Here is a 24755-nt window from a genome sequence, read left to right as displayed (position 1 = left end):
TGTCTATCTGATGGGCAGATGAAAGCCAGGCTACTCAGCATGCAGAGGGCAGTGCAGTTTGTCCTACAGTTGAAAAATGATAAGGAGATTTTTACTTGGTTGGCTAGAAACTTCTTTACCCTCTCCTGAATAAAAAGCCACCCCCCTGCAATTTTTTTTGAACTCATTGTCATTCATTCAACAGTATGAAATCTGCTCATTTTGAAGTATCAATTGTTTTCCCCTAGCAACAAGATTTTTCTTGTAAGTGACAGATTGGATGTAGGAGCAGGGTGGGGCAGTGTGAAAATATATATTTCTTAAAATACTATTCAATAACTACTGTCTTTAGAGCTTTAGTGTTAAAATCATGCTACTGACTGTTTATTTTAAGTAAGGTTCCCTTACATGATAACCAAATTTGACTTATAAAATTTGTTCTTAAATTGACATACATGATATTAAATTTTAAATATAGAAATAATTTATGGGTCATACATCTCAATTCTGTATCACCATGTGGGAATAATTTGTTTAAAATATTCCTTAACAACAGGCATGTACTAACATGGACTCTAAAATCTGTGGCACCGTACTTTAAAAGCCTGTTTGCATTTTGTCTGTTTCTTTAAAGGGCTTCCGTATTGTCTCGGACTCCCCTGGAAATGCAGTAAGGATTCGTATCACATCTCAGTTGCCATAGCAACAGCAGTCTTTCCCATAATGAGCTGCATCATCTGAACTGATGTCACAGCATCATGCAGCAGGTCACACAAGGCACCTCCTAGTATTGCATCTTACAGATGTGCCGTAAACATCAAAAGAGGATGATTTGAACAGGACATGGTAAGTTGCAAAATATTGTGCTGTTCTTAATTGCAGCTCTATTTTTTCCTGTTTTATAAGGTTTTCCTAATGTAAGTGTGTGGGTTTTGCCTTGTAGAAATCATTTTGAAGAAAGATGCTGCATGCTTAATATTATTTTTCAGGCAGACAGGCTAAGACAAAGGCCTACAGAAAATGCATTCAGTCTGAATGTTTAGACTTGCCTTTGCATTTGTGATAACAGCCTAAGTATTTGAAGAGAATATATTTAAATTTCACAATCCAATTAAAGTAGCTACTGTCTGATTTACTTAAATGGAAAGAATAGCTGTTTTCAATTCTAATGCCATAAACATAGCTTGCTCCTTTCCCTGTCTCTTCATTTAAGCATTCCTATTACGTTTAGTTCCTCTTTGAACCTATTTTATCTCAATAGCACGAATATCACCTATTTACTTTCATTGGCCTTCCATAGCATGATAGTACAGAAAATACTCTGCAAACCAGTGCTGAACAAGGAACTGGAACATTATTGATTTTAAACATGGTTCAGTACTGTCCTATTTCTACTGGTATTCTTAAAAAAGCAAAACACAGATGTAATTGTCAAACAATAACCAAATATTTTGAAAGTACGGTAGCATTTAGCTCTTCTACCATTTTACTTTCTATGACTCTGTTTCTTAAATTGTAATATGAAATTAGTGAATTTTAGGTCTTTTACTGGAAAGAAAACAAGCTTTTTTTTCTGCTGCAACTGCAGTAAAAGGTGTAGCCAAACATTCAAGTGTTCTGAGAGGGTTTGCTATGAATAAAATAATAGGAATAATTAAAAAGGCTTCCATCTCTATCTTGGGAAGAAAACACCCATCTTTTATATTTAGAAAGCTGGTTAAAGTCATGTCTGTAGTATTTAGTAATCCTTTACAAGGTCCAATATTTGTTTATGTTGTATTAAGGTCTTGCTTCTGGAGGCTAGGTTTATTTTGCTTAACTTCAAGTTAATCTTGCTGGATGATATATAACAACACTAATTTGATTTTGCATGTTTGAAAGATGCAGTCTTTCAGCTGCTTGCTATTAGAATGAAAGAAAATACCAGACACATGTCATTTTAACTGATCAATATGTCCACTAGGAATTAGGGAGTGGTCTCTGGCTCTGTTCTCCCCATGTAGTTTATATTTCAAACGTGCAGCAAGAAAAAAACAACCACTAATTTTGTAGTGATATCTACATTTATTGTGGGGTTTAGTCTCTTATATTTGATAAGGTAATAAATATAATGAGATCCAACTACTCTTCATAGGGGTGTGTGTGATGGCTTGTCTGGCACAAGCTGAAACAGAGCTCTTATACCTTAATTAGACAGTCTGTACAGAATCATATATGCTTTTTTCAGCACGGTTTGGGTACATGTGTTGTGTTTTTTCCCTACTGCAAAACACAAAGCAAATGACTGTAAATTAATATTAGATTGATGTTGTTTTATTTATTTGTGATGCATTTTGCAGTATGAAAGTAGTGGTCTCCTGCACTTGCTGTGTTCCCATCAGGCAAACTCGGAAGGGATGAGTTAGCAGGAGGATGGGGGTAGGGCGGGACAGCTGATGTCTGCCTACTGTCAGAATTAGAGGTGTGAAGAGAGCTGGTGAGCAATGCCTTCAACTCCCAACTTTAGGGATCATAGAAGAACAGTTAATAAGACATGGATGTAAGATATATCTGGTTTAGATATTATGCTGTTATTATCATCATCAATAATAATAATAATAATAATAATAATAAGTGTATTTTCTTAGATTTTTCAAGTGACTTGATTACAAATAGAATTTCTCAGATTAAAGTTAAAACTTAGGGGAAACATACTGGGTGTAAAAGAACAACTTTTGATGGTATTATTGGAGAGGTGACTGGCTCCAGTGAAGATTTTTATTTTTTTTCCCCTACTAGTAAGATTACAAAGCATGTTGTTTCAAAGCATGTTGTTTCTAAACACTTTTACTCTCTATTCCTCACAATTCTCATACCATTTTTTGCCCTGGGAAACACCTGCTAATAATGGAGCTGTGATGACACTAATTGATTCTTGGTAATCTTGGCTGATTCTGACTCCTGCTGAATACTTTGATTACAGAATACTTCCTGTTAATTTTTGTATGGGCCCAAGTGTTGCACTGAGATCTGTATGTGAGGATATGGAAAAAAAAGTATGGAGTGATGAAGAGAGCCTTAGTATGAAGAGCATGCCTGATTGTCTGAGTCAGAGCATGACCAAATGCAGAAACACTAAAGATATAATACAATTTTGCTTGTAGTTGAGGCAGATTCATAACTGGTACAAGTGAAACAGCATATGACAGTGTGAAAATTGTGTTGCTTTCAGCTTTGTTCCACAGCTGGCCTTATTCACCATTACTGAAGGAAATATGTTTTGTAAATACATGTATTCTTCCCTGAAGTAGCTGAATTTGGACATTTAATCTGAAGGCCAGAGTTCTTCTGTATATGCAGAATCATACTGACGTGGAGTTGGAGATGGGCGTGTACTAGTGAACTGAAAGGATGTTACTGTTTAATCTTTACTTTGCTCTGAAGGGTTTTATTATATCATCAATTAAGTAGTTCTTACATAGCTTAGCACTCAATGCAGAGAGAAACAGAAGCTTTGTTCTTCCCAAAGCAGCTGTAGGAGCTGATGATAAAACCTGACCACAGCAATGGAAGTGGGTACAATTTTAACACTTTGTAGGGTTTTTTTTCACCATACAACAATGCAAAGCCTACCTAGAGGGGATCAGAGCATGTCCTCAATGAAAGGAAGTTTTCCTTCTTCTCTAAAGATGAGTTGAGGGAACCCTATTCTCTGAACTTTACCTTTTGTAGGTCACGTTACAGTAGAACAGTGGGTGGGTGTCCTGGGCCTCCCACCCCTGGCAGATCTGGAGTGAAGCTTTCATCCCTTGAAAGTCTCGTTAAAGGAGCTCTCTTTATCAGAAGTGCTCAGGTATTGATTAGAATTGGTGGCATTTCCAAAATACTGGTAAAATACCTCCTTCAAAGTAATTGAGGAATTAGAAATAATTAAAAAAATTCCCGTGGCATGTCCTAGTCTACTTGCACCCTTCTGTAAAAGTCACTGCTGTGTCATGAAAGAAATATTGACAAAATTCTCGGCTTAATTTTTTTCCTGGTCTCTGCTGAGTGCTCCTAGCTTCAGGGAGGGGCAGAATGTCTGAAGTTCCAGAGTTGCTTTTAAAAGAAAAAAAAAAAATTGTATTAAAAGATACCACGTTTCTTTGCTGAAATAGTATATTTCTATTTTGTACTGTAAGCATGGCCCATGCTTTGTAATGAAATTTCTTTACATTTTGTAATGAGATACTATACTGGTGTTACTGGGACAAAATTAATGGTACATGAATGAAAAGATGACGTCAAGAAATCATCTTGTGACTAATTTATGTCTGAATACTAACATTTCTGTGGACTGCAGGGGGTAAAGGTGGCTTTTGCTTTTCCTTTTCGATTTAAACAGACACTCATTAGAGCAGATTCTAGCTCCAGAAAAAAGAAAGTTGTATATGTTGTATATGTTACCACTATAATGAGTCACCCAGACTGGGCCAAGACTTTCCTGCCACCAGAAAGGAAGGAGTCAGTGGAAAAGCTGAGCTGGATGAGCCAAAAGGAGACTAAATTAGTGAGGGAACAGGACATACAGTGGGTGGAATTAGCAATGGATGGGCATCATATCTGATATCACTCTCATGATCCAGAATGCTCCTGAAAAAGCAGCTGCCATCTTGGGCTTCTCAGCCTGTGGAGACTTTGGCACAGGGCAAGGCGGACCTCAGCTATGTTTCTAAGCCTAACAGGCTGTTACTATAGCCATTTTCTTTTTTGTCAGTGCTTACAGGCTACCTGTACCTTGCTTGCTGCACAGGCGTGTGTGGTGTTTGGTTGGTGCTCTTGGACAAAGACCCATGGAGTACGGTCTTTCTCATACTCAGTTTTATATCCTATATTTTCTGCAGATTTAAAAATAAAATTATCTATCCCCACTTCATATCCATCGAAAAAACTAAAAGTGTGTAATATAAATCCTTCAACTAGTTTGGTATGGTCATATATATGTGTATGTATAATATCAGAAGGGTCATCCCAAAAATCCCTCTGAGTATCAAAATGAGTTTTTCTGAAGCAAATTTTTCTTATTTTTAAAAAGTCTTCAGAAAAGCTTTGTTTCTGAAGAAAAAAGTCAGGGAATAAATTAAAAAACGATTCAGATTGTTTTTCCCTTCCTGTTTGGTGCATGAAAGACAGGTTTCAAATATCTGGACTCCTGAGTGCTTTGAATCCCAGCAAGGCTGACTCAGCTTCTCATCCCTCCAAGGTCAAAAAATTCAGCTCTGTGTAGCTGACAATGTCTGGCACTTTCAGACAAGATGCTTCAAGCCAGGAATACTCTCTGCTCTGCATGAACTCTCAGTTCTCATGGCATGTGTCAGATACAGGCTTGCCCTGGCAGACTTGGCCAGAATGCTGGTGCCTCCTGCTTGTCCAGTGTTGAGTCCTGGTGCCAGGCAAGGAGGGACTTCCTCTCAGCTGTGTAAAGAATATCTTCTAAGGTGCCTGGAAGCGGAGATAGCTTGTAAACGTAAGTGGAGTGTCCTCCAGCCTGGGGGATAATATTTGTGTCCTGAGGAGAGTATCAGCCTCAAAGTTAAGGGTGGAGAATGAACACTGTGAATTGTATTGACACTTCCTTACCTTTGGCAGCCCTGTGGCTTCTGGAACTGTTAAGGGCATCCAGAGCAAGTAGTCGGCTCTGTGGGAGACCAGCTGCTCTGTAGGGTGAGGCAGTAGAAAGGCTCCGAGAAGGGGAAGCACCTGGCAGCAGGCACAGGAATAACAGCCCCAGCACTGCTGGTGCTCCATGTCCAGTTACTTTCTCAGACACCCCAAGTATGCTAAGCACTAAGCATTCTCTCTTTGGCAAAGGGGTCTTTCAAATAATAGTGATTTCAATGAGGAAATAGCTCTATAAAATACTTTTCTCAGCCTCCATGGTGCAGTGTCTTATGGGAGCTGACACACATAGAAAGGTAGCCTTTGTTAGCATGAGATTGTACTAAAAGAACTCCTAGCATTTAACTGAGAAAGCACCCACTGCAGTAATTAGTTCTGCTTTCAGTCTTGCTGTATATCTATTACTTTTTAAAATGTTTTTTGTCTGTTAAGAGTTGCCCTGTACTGATTCTCTTGTAAATTCAATGTTGTCACAGTTTCAGGATTAGGATGCAGACATGAAGTTGCTTCATGTGCTGTCAAATATTAATATCATTTTTTTTTTGCCAGCTTGGTGTGTGGGTAAAGTGAAGAATGCTTTTATCTGAATACATGCAGGTTTAGGTTTTTTTTCTCTTTTTTTGGGTGTGATTTTTGCAGCATTTTCTCTCTGGTCTAAAAGCTCATGGTTGAATCTCTACTTCAGTCTTAAAATGCACCCCATGTAACCTCCATAACTCCTCTTTGCGGGTTATCTTAGAATTGTATTTGTTGTATTTAGCTCCTCTCAGTTCCATCATGTGTTGACTTCCTCTATGTCTTACTTGCTCCTTCCAGCTTGCTCTTCCTGATTGGTATGCCTGTAATTGCTCTCTTCTATAAAGTTCTCATTCTTATTTAAGTCCCTTGGAAAAATGTCACATTTCTTGTAGACTGTTTCTAAAAAGTGGTTCATGAAAGGTTAGATACAGAAAACCTGTGGGACTTCAGGGTTATTACTATGTTTTAAAACAACAAAACAGTTCAGATCTCTCTGCTGAAGCTTAGATAGAACCCTTACAGTGGTAGGGGCTGTACAGACATCTGAGAAACAGTCAAATCTTTTCTGATTAGATTGCCTTGATTTTCACCTTAAATTGAGGTGAATAATTGTTTTTCTCACTTTTCCTAAGTATTTCCTTATAAAGGATAAGTAACATGCCCAAGTTGCTCAGAAAACCTCTGGCAGACCTAGGAGAAAAAGCTATTTTTCCTGTTGCTCGTATAGAACTTAAAAATATATAATCTTTCTTCTGCTTGTCTTTGTATTTTCCTGTTTGTGCTTCTGTGTTTGTTTTCTGAGCTTGACTGTTTTTTATTGGTCATGGTTTTATTGGATAAAGCTGAGCTTTTGGTGGAGATCCATGAACTTTCAAGGGATTTAAGGAAAAAAATGGTTGCTACCTGCTATAAATTAGGCTTCAAATTAACACGAGAAGCTTGGGAACATTGTAGTTTTCAAAAGAGGAGTATGTGCTTGACAAAGTGTTTTAGACAAACCTTGACTGTATTGATTATAATGAAACAAAAAGCTGCACCTTTATGTGTTTTATTGGCAACAGAAAGGAACTTCTTGGTTTAAAAAAAACCCCCACAGCACAACAAAACCTTACGTCTGTTTTGAAAGTTTCAAAACAGCATTTCCTTTATTGGCTAGATAAGTGCTCCTCCTTTGCTTGACAGATTGCTGTGATGGAATACTCTCTGCCAAGACAATCAATGCAACAAAATATGTCTGCAAAATAGATAAAAAAGAGAACAATATACCTACCAACTGAAATATTATGCTCATTAGGTAGAAAATTGCAAAGTAAGGACAGATGCCTTTTTTTGCATTACATAGTACAACGCTAAGTAAGCAAACCCACCAACAAATGCTGTTGAACAGTTGATTGTACTACATTTTTTCCCCTTCAATTATATATATAAAAAAATAAAAAATAAGTTTTTGACAGGTTTTTATTTGAGAGATGGATAGAACATGTACAGTGAACACAAAAAAAAGGAGCTTGATATTGTCAAGCCTGAGGGCTGTATAAAATTGTTTTTCAGCTGATATTGCAAAACGAGCCTTAAAGAAAAACAAAATACTAGTTAGCAATGAAAAAACTAATGAAAAACTTTTCTCAGCACTTAGTTTTTGTCATGAAAAACTGTACTTCAGGGCTGAGTGCTATTGATAGAATAACTACGGTCCATTGAGAATGTTTTCAGATAAGGACATCTTTCAAAGTGGTTGCATGAAGCTACTTCAGGCTGCTTACAATTTTCAAGTGTGTTAGATCATGTTTAGAAACAAGCTTTTCCTGCTGAAGAGGCTAATTCTCTGGCCAAGACTGTACTTGCTAGTGTGTGTCCTTCTTGTACTTTAAGCTGCACTGCTAGTCTCCTAAAACATACCATATTTTGTTAGAATAATAAATCAGATTTTGATTGTTAAAAAATCCTCCCCTTAAAACCCACAGCTTCAGCTAGAAAAGCCTGCTATCTGTCAGATTTCAGCATGTCTAGTCTGTTGCTAAGGCAATGACACAGCAGATATGTAAGTTGCCATTTTAAGGGTCAGCTATTAAAATATGCAGGGTATATTCTATAGATCCTTAATATGCCATCTAGTCTTGTTCCTTCTCAAAATTTCATCCTAGTATTTTATTAGGTTATTAAGAGCAGCAAGTAGTTTTTTGATGTTATTATGCACAGATAACCTTCGAAAATAATTAGGGGATTTGCAGGTTTTTTTGTATCTGGAGAAGGTGGAATCTAAACACTCAGTGCATGACGTGTAAACAGACAGTGTATCAGCAGTAATGGTGCTAGCTCTTTCAGAAGAAAAAAATTTTAACCCCTGAAGTGCTTCACACTTGTTTGCAGTGCTGTAGCTTTTTAAAGTAAACTTTTAAATAAATGGAGAGACTTGATTTTGTATTTCTGTGAATTACACTGAAAACTTCTTAATTATTCCTTCTGCTCCATGTTGTTAGGTCATTTTGAATTGGATTGGAAGCTCGGTTTCATTTGCTGATCCCACCTATGTGATCCCTTTTCTTTGCTGTAACTTGTAAAGTCACTTTTATCAAGAGAGATAAATCCCCCTCAGATCTCTGTTGTTCCTCTTCTTGTTAGGCAACATAAGAAATGTTTATCAGCATCTTGAGGCCATAAATGGTGAGTTCTGTAGAATACTGGTAATAAATTAGTATTTGTTTGAGTAAAGATCTTAGGTGTTCTTCCTCCTGTGCTTGTCATGAAAATGTACAGAAACTAGTATAAGGACTTCCTGGGTTTAAATTTTAGTATAAGAGGACAGAGGATAAAACTTGTTCAGAGAAGTTATAAGCTACAAGAAAGGTAGTGTCCTGTGATACTTGAATCAAGGAGACTGGAAACTGCTTCTGGCTGTGATACTAAATATGCCCCTTTCACATTGCCTCTATGCCTGTGCCCCTTAATTGTCACCTGTGGCATGGACACAATGACATTGACTTCCTTTGCCAAGCACTCTGTGTACGTGCTAGGTGACACTACTAACAGTTTAACTTTACACACATAGCTACCCACACAGGCAAGGCAGTAGCAGATACCAGAGAGAATGGTGCAAGGGAACATGGCTGAATGGAAGAGATGTGGGTGCTGGAAAATACAATGTAAAAACCTAAAGGAAGGGAACTAGCTTTGGGGATTTTCTGTCTTAGCTAAAGGATTCCACAGTAGAACATTTACAAAATGTATCTAAAGCTCAGTGGTTTTGGCAGCACAAAATTACATTTCTAAGTAGTGTATGCCAAACTGTTGAGCCTGCTTAACTGAAAATATCAGCTTAATTCTACATTTAAGTTTGTAAAGACCAGGCAAACATCTCTACTGGCTGAGTCTAAGTGATTTTCATATAGACAGAGAGGCAGCACCACCTGGTCTGTAAAGCTTGAGGCAACATGTGCATGCCATTCTACTTAAAAAGAAGTTACTGATTTTTGTGAAAGGGAAACCTGCCATGCTTTTGCATGATCTTCAAGGCCTCCTTTCCAAAATTAGAGACTGATAAGAATTATTCTGTAAGATGCTGTCTTAGTCACTGCAGACTCATCAAAACACCAACTGTTGATCTTCATGAAACTTTTTTGCCTAGGTTTTGTTCAGAGAGCACACAACCCAAAACAGCTAATGACAGATGGATATGCATTAAAATGAGATGTAAGATACATGGGACTAACATCTGCTCTGAATTAGGCAGTCCCCTGGGTCGTGGAGATATTGCTCTTTCCAGTCTAATAAATATTTATTTTTGAAACCAGAATAGCTGTGTCAAGCAAGCTAAGGATCCATATTTCCAATTAATGTGCCAGGAGTTCAGGGAAGAGGAACATGGAAAGAAATGCAGTTTATGAGTGATAAAAAGTAGCGCTCAAATTAACCTCTATTTTTTCTGACTCCCAGTATAATTTAGAATCCACTTCTGTTTTGTCTTACTTAATCCTATATAGTGGCTTGTAGCTCTGATTCCTATATTCACCTTTTGAATTGTTAAAAATTAAATCTAGGGATGTATTTAATATGTAAATTAAACAAGCTAGTCTGCTAAACTCAGCATTCAAAATTAGCGTTAGGCATATGTAAGCTCCAACAGCATGTTTTCTTGAGCTTTATTGAATGGTTTATAAACTGATTTGTGCATTTCTCTGTGTTCTTACTGACTGTTAATTGTTGATGGATTATTTTAATCTGAGTAATATTTCATGATTTTAACTAATCCTTAATAAATTCAGACTATGGACAGCCATTATTTAAGCAAAAGTATGAAGGTAACATATTTATATTTGTCAGGTGCTTTCATTGGTATGGGAGAACCACAGGGAAGGCAGAGGTTGTAGAGAATCTCAACAAACCTTCAGCCTGTTAAATGATATTTCCCCCAGCTATATCCAACCTGAAAATTATGCAGTCTGAAAGTGAAATTTGATACCACTTGGAGCTAGGAAAAATGCCAGCTTGGCAAAGCTCATAGGATTTTTTTTTAGCAATATTTTCCTAGACTGGAGGCGGCCTCAGGGATTATAATTAGCCTGTCTTGGGCTGATTAGTGTTGGGTACTTGAAGATCCTTGATCAGCAGAATAACACATCCTGACAGCCCAGTGGAAGAAAGTCCAGCATTTCACTTCTCCCTGCAGGCAGCTGAGAAAAGAATCTTTTTGGTAGAACAAATCCCTTTATGAGAAAAATGGTGGATGTATTGAGTACTTAGAGGTGGTGATCTCCTGGGCCAGGATGCAGTGCTTTATTCCAGCCTTTCAGACCATTTTACTGCAAGTGAGGAAAATACAAGCTGTGCCGTAAGACTCTGTTTAAGTTTTCCTCTTCTGATTGATGGTTCGTAACTGCCAGCTGGGCCACAAGCAGAAGGTAGCTTGCTTTCTTCTTCTAAGAGATCTTGTAAGACATCACAGAATCAAAGTTAGATTCAAATGGGATGAAATGGGTAATGTGATAAACCTCAAAATTCTGTGAAGTGACCCTTAGCTGATAAAGATGTAAATATAGAGCAGATGACCAGACATTTGATAAAAAATTACGAATCAGTTAGCAACTCTGTCATCTTGAGAGTCTGAAAAGTGCAATAATGTCATCAATCACAGAGTATTACACTTTTTGGGTGGTAATACAATACCAATAATATCCTTTTTTAAAGTGAGGAAAAACATCTCTGAAGAGATTCAGATCCCATAATCTGAAGAGATTATGGGAGTAGATGTACAAGGTGGGAAAGGAGACTGATACCTAAGCATTCACTTGACACAGATGTTGAATCTAAGTAACAAATCTAGAACGTATTGAAACACAGAATGGGAAACTTGGTTAACACTCCCCCCCGCCCCCTAAAATCTAAGCTTCTGAGAGTGCTTTTGTTTTAAATTTCAAAATAAGAGTGAGGGAGCTAACAAGGCATAATGGTACTTTAATGGCTCCCAGTCAGATAATTCCTGCAGCAGTGATGAGGAGGAAGGCTGTCAAAGCTCCTTTGGGACCTGTGCAGAGACTGGGAGGAGCAGGGTCTGCAGCACAGCAGCAGTGAGTGGGCTTTATTACCAGTGATGATGTTGCATGCTGATAAATTATATTTTGGAGTTCCTCCAAAATGTCAGCACCAGGTTATTCTTGAAGCTACCTTAGCACTTACTCCCTCTCCCAGTTATTTCTCTGCCACACCTATTACAGGCATGCCACTGAATCTTGCCACACGTGCTGCTTAGTTCTTGGTGCATATCTAACTCCACCTCTGCTGACTCCTCATGTTTCACTTCTAATGGAAATATAAATCTGTAGGTCTTTTTCAAGGCTTACTAGAGTCATTAATGAGCTTTTGGCCCAATATCTTCCAATGTTGTGTGGGTTTTGGTCTTTTGTTTTTTTTTTTCTGATTCTGTGATTTCCCCAAGGAAAGTGTCATGAAATTGAATGAAGACAAGCTGAATTCTTGAAAGAAGTAAAAACATTTGAAATGTATGTGCCTCATTTGAGATTGAAAGGTTTGATAAAGTGTTGTGGGACTGTAAAGATTTGGGAATAATCTTGCTTGTCAGTTTCCTGCCAAAAAATGAAAATGTTATTAATTGTGTCTGTGAAGTTCCAGTTGCCATTACATTGTGAAGTGCTAAAGTGTTTTTTGTGTGCTGGAAAGCTGATTATGATCTGAGTACCAGTAATATTATGCAGGTAGGTTTTAAACTAATTTTTCAATAAGCTAACATGAGTATTTTGCCTTCTTGAGAGATGATAGAAAATTCTTACCAAATTTTATCTTGGCTTCAATTTTTGAAATATAGCTTTAAAAGGGTAAAGTAGTCAAAATCTTCAGGAATGCATCAAAAGCTTTAAAGATGTGACTTTATTTTCTATAAAGCCAAATAAGGTATCCATGTCTTGAAAGTAAGATTGAAAAAATTATTGTTTTTTATGTGGAGTGGACTATAATGGTTGATAATGTCTTAGCATCGTATTGGTTTTGTGTCTCTCTTATTTGAAATATAAAAAAAATCTCAGTACTGAATCTGAAAATAAAACGTCCTTGTTGTATAGGAAGCAAAGTTTCACACAGTGAATTCTTTGAACTAAAGTATGGTGCTAAACTTAAAACATGAATTTACGATAGCCCTAGGGAATGAAGTCCTATTTAATGCCAAAGCAGGAATAATAGTGAAAAAGTAGACAGGCTTTAAGAACATAAGGGTCAAAATTCACAACTCCATCTCCTGATGTAATTCAACCTGATTTTGGAGAAGTCCACAGTAGTTATGGTAGATGCCAGGTTTTTTGTAGATCCTAGAAACAAATAAGCCAAACACAGTACTGTGATCCATTTGGCATTAATGTTATATTTCTATGCTTACTGTTATCATCAACGTTGTCAGACAGACTTGTAGGCGAAGTCATGCACAGATGCACAAAGGAGTCCCAGGTGTCTCCTCCCCACCCCAAATGCTCATTGTGCTACTATGAGTCTGAGAGCAGGCCTGCAAAGTTATGTACCAGGAACATGGCAGGTATGTGAGAGGGTGTTAAAGATTTGTGACATGACCTCCTACATGACCTATAACAAACCTTTTGTTTTTTGAGAGGTGATCCTTGCTGCTAGAAATATCTGGGGAGTGCTAAACATGAGCGTTGATATCCCTTTAGGATGCTTGGGCAGACAGGGAAGGGACTTGTGAAGAAGAAAAGAATGTGCCCAGGTTGTGTTTGTGGTATCAGGGCTTCCTGCTGCATGGGGAGGTGCAGAGAGGCAGCTGGGAAGAGCCTGGCTGGTTAGAGTCAGAGTCTGGATAACACAGAAGGGGCACAGAGCAGGAAGAGTTTGGCCAGAGCTACCCCAAGCGGAAGAGGGGGAAAAATTGGGTTGCTGAAGGCTGAATGGGTTTGCTGAGGGCTACAAGAAGCCGAGGGAGAATAAGGTAACAGCTGAAATAAACAGGCCAGAACTGCTGCTTAAAGACCGCACAGGCCCCGGCTCCTATTTCGCTCTTGTCAAAATAACACGAACATTGCAAACTCCTCTGTGGCCAACTAATGGGTATGATGCACTATTTCTAGTCATATTTGGAATAAGGTTAAAAAGTTAAAAAGTACAATATGCATAAGTATATATCTACTGGCTTTATCCTGTATGGTTACAGCATGCAGAAAATGAATCAGCAGCAATTTAAGAACATAATAATAATAAATTTAACTTCGGCTAAGCAAGCTCATTTTTTAAATCCTTGGAGACTCTGCAGGATGTTTTAATGGGTCCTTTGTGATGAGGATATTTCCTCAGTTTAAAAACTGGACTAAATGGTTCCTTTTGCATAACTTAGGAAGGAGCCTTCATGCGGTAATGATTTTAGGTCACTGCTAAGCTAGACCAGATGTGGATGAATGGCTTTACAGTGAAATGCTGCATATCCAATTACAAAGCTATTTAGGTCTGTATCCTTACCCTCTTCGCAACAAGCTTGCAGTTAATGAGTAAGTCCTTAATACACAGCTATATGTCAAAAGAGGCAATAATAGTTTCTCCACAGTTTTTGATGACATTGGGGAACCTCTGAAGCCAGACATTGACAAAACAAATTTTCAGAGCTTTCTGTAATTAGGAAAAACTTAATTTGTGTATCATTGCCACCCAGAAAGATATTGTCTCCCTCTGTGTTTTAGGGGTTAGCACAGAACCACATTAAAACCGTAAACTAAACTTATTTTCTGGGTGAAAAGAAGGAAACAGTGCAATGTAATGAGCTGCTAAATAAGGATTGGACTTTCTGAAATACCAGCTGTAGTCTTTTAAATATGAACAGTTTTTGTCTAAAAAGAAGACATTATTGGTCTGCAGAGATTAAAAAAAATTATCTTTCTCTTGTCTGAAATATCAAGAATAACAAAAGATAATTTATCAGCCTTTCTACTTGTTGATATTTAATAATGTAGAGTAAAATAGTTCAGTTGTCAGGAACCTGCAATGATCTTCTTGTCCAATTGTCTGACTGCTTCAGGGCCAACCAGCATGTTGTCCAAATGCCTCTTAAACACTGACAGGCTTGGGGCATCAAAAACCGACAGCTAAGAGGGCTGTTCCAGTGTTTGACCATCCTCCCAGTAAAGAAATGCTTCTTAATGCCCAGTCTGGACCTTCCCTGGCACATCTTTGTACCATTCAAAGAACCATTCATTTGAACCACCTGTCCTGTCACTAAATACCAGGGAGAAGAGCTCAACACCTCTCACTCCACTTTCCCTCTTCAGGAAACTGTAGAGATCAATGAGGTGTTGCCTCTAAGCCTCCTTTTCTCCAAACTAGACAAGCCCAAAGTCCTCAGCTGCTGCTCTTAAGAAAAGCCTTCTAGTCCTTTCCCAGTTTTGGTGCTCCATTCCAGATGCATTCAAGGACCTTCACATCCTTCCTAAGCTGTGGGACACAGAACTGCACACAGCTCTTGAGGTGTGGCCTCAACACTGAATACAGTGGGGTATTCTCCTCTTTTGGCTGGCTGGTGATGCTGTTTGATGCACCCCAGGATGGCATTTGCCCTCTGGGCTGCCCGGGCACGTGCTGCTGGCTCACACTGAGCAGCTGCCAACCAGCACCTGCAGGGCCCTTTCTGCAGGGCTGCTCTCCAGAACTCCTCTCCCCATTTACACTTGTGCCCAGTGTTATCCAGATTTATACTATATTTTAATATAATATTTTAAACGGTTAAATTTATTAGGCTGACGAGCTCAAAGAGTGTTGAAAGCTTGGTTGTGTTTTGGTGCTAGTCCTATATTTGTAATTCACTTGCAGTTGTCCTCTTTTTTGTTTAGACAGGTGTTTTGGGGTCAGAAATGCTATATGAACCCTTTGAAAATGATGGATCATCCACTAAACATTATGGAAGTGTTCAGTCAATTAACTAATGAAGCCTTAGTACATCTGTTTTCTTCACCATTAATTTTGTCTATATGTCAATGTTATATCATAGATGAATAAAACATAATTTAAGTAAATAGAGAAGAATGTAATTAAAATCCTTGTACCTTTAGTACATGTCATGAAACAATAGATCTGTCCTGTATTTACTTTAGCATCAGTCCACGTAAAAAAATCTTATGTGCTGTTATTTTAAAAAGATCTCTGTGTTTGCAAATGAAGTATTTTTACTGACATTACATTTAATATTTCAGATTCTGCAAAGAATAGGCTGCTTGCCTCTGCAAAACAACAGACAATACCAATAGCTGTATTACTTTCTGAAAACAAAAGTTATATCCTTCTAGGATGTAGCTCAATTTAATCAATGCTGACTTTGTATTTATTTGTTTCCCATGACTATTAGATCACAATACTGAGTTATGATCTCCTTAATAAATCCAAGCATAGTAAAACAGTATCTTTAAAATAGCACTGAATGACTTAAATTCTGGTATAAGTTCTATTTTCTCAGTGTGAAACTAAATGAGAGGCACAATTTCATATTTTTTTTACAACTGGAGCACACGGGTCAGGCATACCTTTTTCAACCAGTTTGGTAGACAAGCTTAATAGGCAAGTGATTTTCCTTTCTCTGGGAAATAATGCATTTTCTTCAGGAGTTTGAAGATTGCTCATGGTTTTAAAAGTATTCAAAAGGACGTGTACTGACCTGGTACCATAGTTGACAAGCAGAACTATTCATAGACTGGACTGAGACCCAGGAAATTTTTTTCAATGCAATGACATGGGCCAGAATTCAAAGTTCTTTATGCTGCCCCAGGTTAAAAAAAATCCTGGAACAAGACTGAAAAAGCCACTTTGGTTCCCATCATTTAGATTTTTCTGTGGTGAGATTATCACAGCTTGTTCATTAAGAGACAGATACCATAACTAAATTATCTTAGTGCATTACGAAGGATTTAATTTTTTCCTTTTGAATGTAAGAGATGGGAGTGATTTTTTTCTTTATTTTACACGAAATTGATGAAAACAGATATATCTATTAGTTTTTTTTTGCCTTAATGAGTTTATTCTTCATATTTTAAAAATATATTTACATTCACACACAGATGTATGTATGGAAAATCACACAAAATGATTGTATTGCAAAGCTTCATAAAATTGTTGGTCAAAGTAATAGGAAAATGAAGAAAAAAAGAATAATTTATCTTATTGTAGAGCTTTTCCTTTTTCAGAATTTAAAAAACTTTTAGAAATGTTCTAAAACTTGGTATACTTTATTCTGAGAAATATAGGTACAAAGCTAATATAACATTTTGGTGATGATTTTTGAACAGTCTTGTTTCCCAGCATGCCGACTTTTAGTTTAAAATTTACAAATAAAATATAAAGAATAAGGGAGGAGAATTTGCAGTTCAAGGGCAGTTTCTGATGTTGATGAGAGAAATTTCTTATCAGTGTTGAAATGACTAAAAAATTGTGACAATTTCAAAATTAATGGATTAAGGGATGTTAACAACCTAAAAGCATCAAAACCCGTAACACTGGCCATGTATTTAGAAACCCTTTCACATTTTCTAATTTTTCAGAAAAAAAATCTCCCTAATCACATTACTTCAGAATTATACATGGTTCTAGAATTACAGAGTTTTTAGAATGCAACATTTTCAGACATAAAAATAAATGAAATTTTAATAGTAAGAATAAAGGTAATATTAAATCTGACACCCATTGCAGTCTCTTTCATTGATGGTTTCCTAAAGAAAAATGTATTATAAGTAATAACAGAGTTAAAATCTAAGTGAGAATTTGAAATGCAGCTAAAAATAGTTAGGTTTGAAGACTGCAGCTTTTATGTATAGGAAAATATATAGTTTTTTGAGTTATTTGGTCTCCTCAAGCTATTCAGGCTTCTCAGAAGGGAAAAGAAGCGTTCCTGTGGCTAATATGTGGATTAGCCTAAGTGCTTGCTTGGGCCTCAAAACAATTTGTGACGTGAATTTTTGTGACGTTTTGTCCTACTTTGCTCTGCATTTTGAAATTGTGGAGTACTCTGGGAACACATTCTTGTGGCTTTTCTGACATGACCCAAATGAAAAATTTGATACTAGAAAACACCATTACACTTTTGGTGTCTGCCATCTACTGCCTCTATAACTGCAACACCATAACTTTCTTAAATCGCTGAAGCTCATCACCTTAGGAAACATTGTGCTGGTTACCAAGCCTAAGAAAGTGTTTCTAAATTTATGAACTCTTGAGGCTTTGATCAGACACTGGTGTTCACTGAACTTCAGTACTCCTAAAATCAAAGTAGCATACATAACTTCTGAATGACTGGAAGTTAACTTAATGATAAAAAACCTTTATTTTTATTTCCACAACTCTTTCATTCAAAAGTACTCTTTGTTTAATTCCTTAAACTAAGAAGTGATGGATACTTCTTAATGAATGAATGAAGAGAGGAACAAAATAAACTGCAGTCTAGAATGAAAAACATTTGATAATTGAGTTAGCAGTCTAAATCCATGAGTCATCTAGCACTTGATAACTTTCATTACTGTTAGTGGGACTAACAAATTTAGGTGCATTTGGTTTTTATGAAGGTTTTATAAAGGGTGAAGTTCTTTAGAGAATTTGGAGAAATGGATCAGCAGGAAGGGACCTTCAATAATTTGTTCCTAAACTGTACAAACGCTGAGCTGGATTCCTTCAAAGCTGCTGTGATGGCAACTCTGAAAAGGTCTATATTCAAGCTTTGGCTAGTTGTTGCTTGATAGATCTATATTGAAATAAAAATCTGCTCTGTCTTTTAATATATTTTTAGAAGATGCACATGAGTGACTATAAGGATATGAACAATAGAGACCCACAACTCCAAAAAACTGTGTGCATATAGTAAATCTCTTTTACCCTGGGATGAGAGTCCTGGGAGAAGCCTGCTGCTGGCAATTCCATAATGAAGTGCACTACAGAAATCCTGAGACAACAATAAATGAACATGATAGCTTTGCACCGTATAGCACATTGATGCAGAGAACTCTGGCCACTGAAGCAGAAAGGCCGCGTTAGTGGATTACTCCTCTAAAAAAAGATAATCAATAAATATATTTATATAAAAATATAAATACATAATAAATGAATAAAAAGAAATATAATAAATATATTTATCGACTTGACTTATTATTAATGGAATATGGCTACTTTTGGAGTAATCAAATTCACAAGCTTGAGAAGCCCCTCACTTCATCTTGCTGTGTGGTAGGGATGATCAACAGCGTCCACCCCAATGTTATCCACGTGCAGTGCCTACAAGCAACTAAAATAATGATGAAAGGGATCTTGAAGACTGAATAGTAACTTCAGCTGAATATTCACTATGGAAGTCTTTGCATTATCAGAACTTCACTGATAGATTTATATGAAACCATAATGTACTCATACAAATGTATACCTGTACTTATTAATGAGTTCTGGTATGCTAAAACGCTTTATTTTAAAATCTTTGCTTGATGAATCAGGTAATTTCAGGAGGTCTCTTTCCATCTTCTCATAGATGGGTGCTGATGCTGCATTTCACTACCTCTAGTTTGGTCACTGGCAGATGGGAAATGGGTCAAACCCTCTCAGAAGCCATATGTTTGCTCCCAGTGGGGAGCTGAAGGAAGAAAAGATTGATTTAATCCTTATTACTGCAAGGGCAGCCGTGTGGAAGGTGGATTTCTCTTAGGACCTTAAAATATTTATTCTAATTAAGGCAGAAAGTGAATTGGAAGTGAAATACAATAGAGTAGCTCTGGACATGCATTTCTATTTCATTGTGATGGGTGCTTTCTGCTGCTGCCTGTTTGCTGCCCAGCAGGTGCTTCAGCATTTCCCTGGCTTGCTGTTTCCTTAGCTGGTATCAGCACTGCCTTTCCCCCCTCTCCTTACAGACATAATGGGCAGTGTAGTCTGCTGCAACCTCCTGCAGCACCTGCTCCGCTGCAGACCAGCCCTGGCTGTTGTGCTAGTCTAAAAGCTGGTTTGGCTTGTTGGCAGTTCTCTCTGTAACTCCTGCAGCAGCTTGCCCCCAATCACCTTTATTTTTTTCAAGGTTTCTTGTTCCTTTTGCTGACACACACTCTCTCCTGTGGACATACCTTGTTTTGACTTGAGCAGAGTTTTGTGAAAAGCAGTGTAACAATATTTTATTATTCTGTCTGAAGGTGGAAATTTTCCCCCTTGATGTTACTGAGTCCCAGAATAGAAGAAATGCTAACTCTTTATTTACTTGAGGTATAGGCCTAGATTCTCTGCTCAGAAACTGCTCCAACTAGTTTAACCACAGAATAGAATAAGAAGCGATAAACAGAAATTAGGAACAATTAATCCAGAAGCAGGGCAGGGACCTTGCAGTAGCTATAAAGGATCCTAGCAGTAACTGAAGCATCGCACTATAATGTGGCCGAAGTGTCACATTCTGCAAGGTCCAGACTGAAAGAGGAAAGAGGCTTTTCAGGCATTTCATTTGAAGTCTTCTGTATTTTCTGATGACTTATACAGAATTTGAGCTCTAAGAAGTCTTGCAAGTTACAAAAGCATAAAAGAAATGCAGGTGAATCTTTCTGTCATGCCCTGTCAACTTTTGGTAGATTTTCAGACCTGCAATACCAGAAGATTTGAAAATTTCTTAATTTGAATAGTGGCACAGTTGATAGTGGCCTTAATACATTGGCTTTTTCTTAAAATTGCTGAGTACTGGTCTTGATGTCAGCAACTACACATAGTGAAACCATACCCAGACATGTATGCCTGTATTTGTACATTCTGCTCAGCTTGTGTTAGTTGTTGTACATGGTTCTGCCAAAAAGAATTGTCTGCTGTTTCTATGCTTACTTTTGCTCCCAGGCTCTCTTCAATATCTGGGAGGTAAGAGTGGAAAACCATAATTCTTCAAGGTTTAATGTCAGCAGCAAAATGAGATTATAACAGAGGCAAGATTTGCTTTATGTTATAATTTAGCTCCTACCTAGTTCTTCTCTTTCTATTGTAATTAATGCTTTCTGATTTTCCTCTCTGTCGCTGCATTCTTAAAAAACTCTGAGCCATACATCTGTCAGCAGAGTGGGTGTGGACACCAACCCCACATCTTTGCCTTCACTTGTTCTTGGAGCTGCTATTTCTTCACTACTTCTGCTTTCTCATCTAAATGTAGCCAGTGAGAAAGAGAAAGGGTCAAATTCCTAAGTCCTTGTTGTATTCCCTTGAATTTATAAGCCATAGCTTTTCTATGTGCATTCTGAAAAAAATTTTTTTTTTAATTTTTATTTTTTTAATGTGCTCAAAGAGGCATCCTCTGATAACTATCTGCTGCTGCTTGAGATTCTTGGGTGGAACTGCTGCATCCTGTTGCCTCTCCAAAGTCAAGAGCCCTTCTGATAGTCACTTTATGAGGTTGTCCAGAATCTTCATGGGTTTTTTTTCTTTCTGCTTGTGGGCAGCATGTCAGAAGGAGGATTTGCCAGGTCAAGCCTCTCAGTTGAAATGTCCTGTATGTAGAAATATGTCTGAGTAGCCTAGGATGTAAAAATCAAGCCAGTGCAAGGTGTTTCTAATAAAGAAGGGCAGAAAGAGGAAACAGGAGAATGGAACTGAGCTGTAGGGAAGCCTCAGTGAATGCACTGGAGGGCTGTCAACTCCTGAGTTCTTAACCTATACTGAAGTAGACTGAGGTCAAATCTGTCTCTCAGGCTTACCTAGGTCTGGGATCTGAGTATTTTTATTGGCTAGCAGATAAGTTAGAGAGAAGACTTTTGAAAACCATAATTAACTTGGGGTTAAAATTTATTTTAGGGGCACCAGACATGTTCTTTATTTCAGTCTTTATTTATTTCACTCTTAAAATTTCCCTGCTTTTATAAGATAATTGTTGTAGACCAGCCACTAGCACTTTAATCACTGAGATACTTATGTACAACGTGCACTAGTCTAGAAACCGAAGTGATGAAAATGCTGACAGCATACATATATTTCTAATGTTGCTTGATATCTCCATGTACCATGATGGAAATCCAGGATGTTTTTTCTGTGCTCAAAATATGCTGTAATTCCATAATGTTCAAACTGCACGCTGGATACCACCCAGAGGAATGATGTCTGACTCATGCCAAGAGCCAAGTGCTGAGAAACAACTGTGTGTGCAGGATTCGATTTGCAGCTAGAGCTGTGAGACAGAATTGAGAAGCAAAGATATGTGAATATTGTGTTGGGATTGGAAGGCTTAGAAGAACACCATGACTAAGGTGGTTGATCAGGGTAATTCACCACTGTACTGGGAGAAGTATCCAGAAGCTTTCTAGTGACCGGAGTGTGAGGCATGTTCTTCACTATATATTTAGCTGGGAATAAGGTACAGTTGGGACCAAGGCTCAGCTAGGAACAAGGTACAATCTCTTTCTCTTGCACTTCTGAACACACAGACTTGAACCAGTTTTGCAACTGGAGCAAATCAGTATAACTCTATTAACCTAATTGGGTCTGATGGTCAGCCTCAAGGGGTTTACATGCTTTGTTTTGAGAGTCTTCCTTTTCTCCTACATTTCTTCCCTTCCCTCTACCCCCATCTGTCGTCCCCGTCCCCCCCCCACCCTGTACCTGGCAGGTTTGCAAAATTTAATATAATGGCTATTTAACTTTCCTCCATCCAGTGGTTATTTTCTGACTGTGAAGAGTAGGAATAAGTAGGTCACAGCAAAATACTTAGGATGTGGAAACTATTGGAGCTTTGTAAGCTGTGCTCATTCAGGGAAAAATGCAGTCTGTCTAGTAGACAAGATATTGTCCTGTACGAGACCTATTTCTTTGTGTCTGGAAGGTCACATAAAGACATAAATGGATTTATATTTTTATGCAGGTGATTTTTTTCCTTATATATCAGTGTAAAGTGGTGTGTAAGACCTTGATGAATGTGTTAACATTTGACATGAAGTTTTCCAGATGGGTAAATGCCTCAGGCTGAATTTTCTTTGGATTTCTTTTGGGAGAGAGAGGCAGCACTTTTGCAAAATATAAGAGAAAATATAGATTTGCTAATAATAATAAAAAATGAGCAAACAAAGCATGAGAATTTCTTTAAAGTGCTTTAGTATCTTTAAAACAAGGCTTTAAAAGCATACTGTAAAATATGAACTTACTATTGGCAGAGGACTTATCCTCATATCTTGCATGTTTTTTTACTTCAACAGCCAGTCAGGAGATACTCTCTTGAAAAATTTTTCATGTGGGTGAGATTTACAGTTGGTTGCAGTTTACCATGCATTGCTTATTGAAATTTCCAAGGGTAATTTTTGTATTCAGCATGAAAATGAGAGAAGGAACACAGTTTTCCTCTGTTTTTTGATGAATTCTATGCAGTTTTGCAAGCACTGAAGAGATAAAGGGGATTTACAAAAGGTTTGCAAAAAGTGACAGATTTCCCATATCACAACACAGTGTTCTAGCTTCAGACTGCATGCATCATGACAGAACATTCTATTATCAAAAAAGTCTATTTCCTTTTCAACTATTAAACAGGTTCAAAATGATTTGCCAATCATAGAATAAAACCCCTTATATGACTAGATTGCTTTATTCCCCCAAAAGCACCTTAAATAGAAACTACAGCCCAAATTAGTTTTACATGCTGTATTTCATTTTCTACCTCCAACAAATTTTCAAAAATTAGATCCATTAAATATTAGTTAAGCATACATCTGCAGATGTTCTATGCACTCCTGTGTAGCCTGAGCACTTTAGTTTCCTTGCCCATGATCTAGTCCAAAACTAATGGTAGTTAGTTTGGTTAATCATACTTACAGAATTGGTCCATTCTTCAAATTATGCTGTGCCTAAGAAAAGCCATGGGGATCTGTTCCCTTCTTTGCGCTATTGAAGTGAATCAGAGAACTCCTTTGCCTACCAACTGTTATGTACCTAATTAACATTACAATGTAGTGTTGTAGTTTCAGTATTTATTACAGAATGCTTTCTCTCAAGACCCCAGATCAGTTCATTAAGTCAGTTGTGATTGTTTGGTTTCTGCTTTTTATGATGCTCATAAAAAGAGCCATCCTTATTATCGCTTTAAGTGTAAGTTACATGCATTCAGGTCTTTGGTTTCATTTGACTCTGGTTGCTGCAAGCTACTTGAACATAAATTATAAAGATAAGATGCAATTGCATCAAAGCATATTCATGCCTGAGTGAAGCAAAACATTGGTCGTTTGGGGTGTGTTTACCATGTGCTATTTGTAGCATATCATCCTCTCTCATTTGGTAGGCGTGCAGTTCAAAGGAAGATAGCTGGGACTTCTAAGAGATCACGTGTTTTTGAGAGCATGGTGTGCCCAAAAATTTCCAGCTATGCAAAGTCTTGTATGTTTCCTCCTAAAGATTTACTGCAAACACAGACCAGTGTGTGTACTGGTTTACTGTGCATTCCAATGCACTTACCAAAAGTTTTGTCAAAACTATGTTAGTCAGTCTGCCACTAATCTAAACAAACAGATTTGTGTGTTTACTTGGAACGAAAAAATCTGGCATGTTTTAATGTGTTTTATATGAACAAACATGTAGTTAATGCATGCAAAATATTTGCATAGATGGCTCCCTTCTCTTTTCCTTCTTTTACACTATACTCCATCACTCTTATCAGTTGTGTTATTCTTTTACACAGCAGCAGCAAGTTGCACTGCAGAGGGTGCTCCATTCTGATGCACTGTGGTCTCATGCTCAGCTTGTATTCCACTTTCTTCCATTAAATTAAAAAAAAAAGGAGATATAGATATATATCTCTATATCTGTATGTATGTATGTATGTATATTTTTAAGAGAACATCCCTAAATGAAGAAATATGAGGAACACAAAAACTCTTCGCTGGTCTTCACAGCTGGGTCACAAGACTGAGGGCCAACACCACATGTTATTACTTCAGAGACTTGCACTTGCAGGAATCAACTTCCAGCCGTTTCCTCCTTGCAGGCGCTGCCTGCAGGCAGGCTGTCCGTGAGTTAGTGAGGGTCATGGTAGAGCAGTTAAACTACTCTTCTGTGTGATTGGGACCTCTTCTCCTTCTCCCTGTGAAATCCTGATCTCTTCCAAACAGCAGCTCCTGTGGTTCTCTATCTGCATCAATGATCTCTCTTGAGATCATTGACAGCTG

At 37.6% G+C, this 24755-nt stretch overlaps 1 protein-coding gene across 4 annotated transcripts in view; it reads left to right on the top strand.

The window, feature by feature from the left end:
* The first annotated feature begins 707 nt into the window (after positions 1-707).
* Positions 708-24755, top strand: part of AKAP6 (A-kinase anchoring protein 6) — a 269501-nt gene continuing 245453 nt past the window's right edge. For 2 of the 4 annotated variants that reach the window (XM_048306921.1, XM_048306920.1), the window contains exon 1: positions 708-825. The gene's annotated coding sequence lies outside the window, so the exon portion shown is untranslated. The remainder of the gene's footprint in view (positions 826-24755) is intronic. The other 2 variants (XM_048306922.1, XM_048306923.1) reach the window with 1 other exon arrangement.

This window comes from Corvus hawaiiensis, chromosome 6 (genome assembly GCF_020740725.1).
Source record: "Corvus hawaiiensis isolate bCorHaw1 chromosome 6, bCorHaw1.pri.cur, whole genome shotgun sequence".
Taxonomy (NCBI): domain Eukaryota; kingdom Metazoa; phylum Chordata; class Aves; order Passeriformes; family Corvidae; genus Corvus; species Corvus hawaiiensis.
This window is presented reverse-complemented; position numbering and strand designations above follow the sequence as displayed.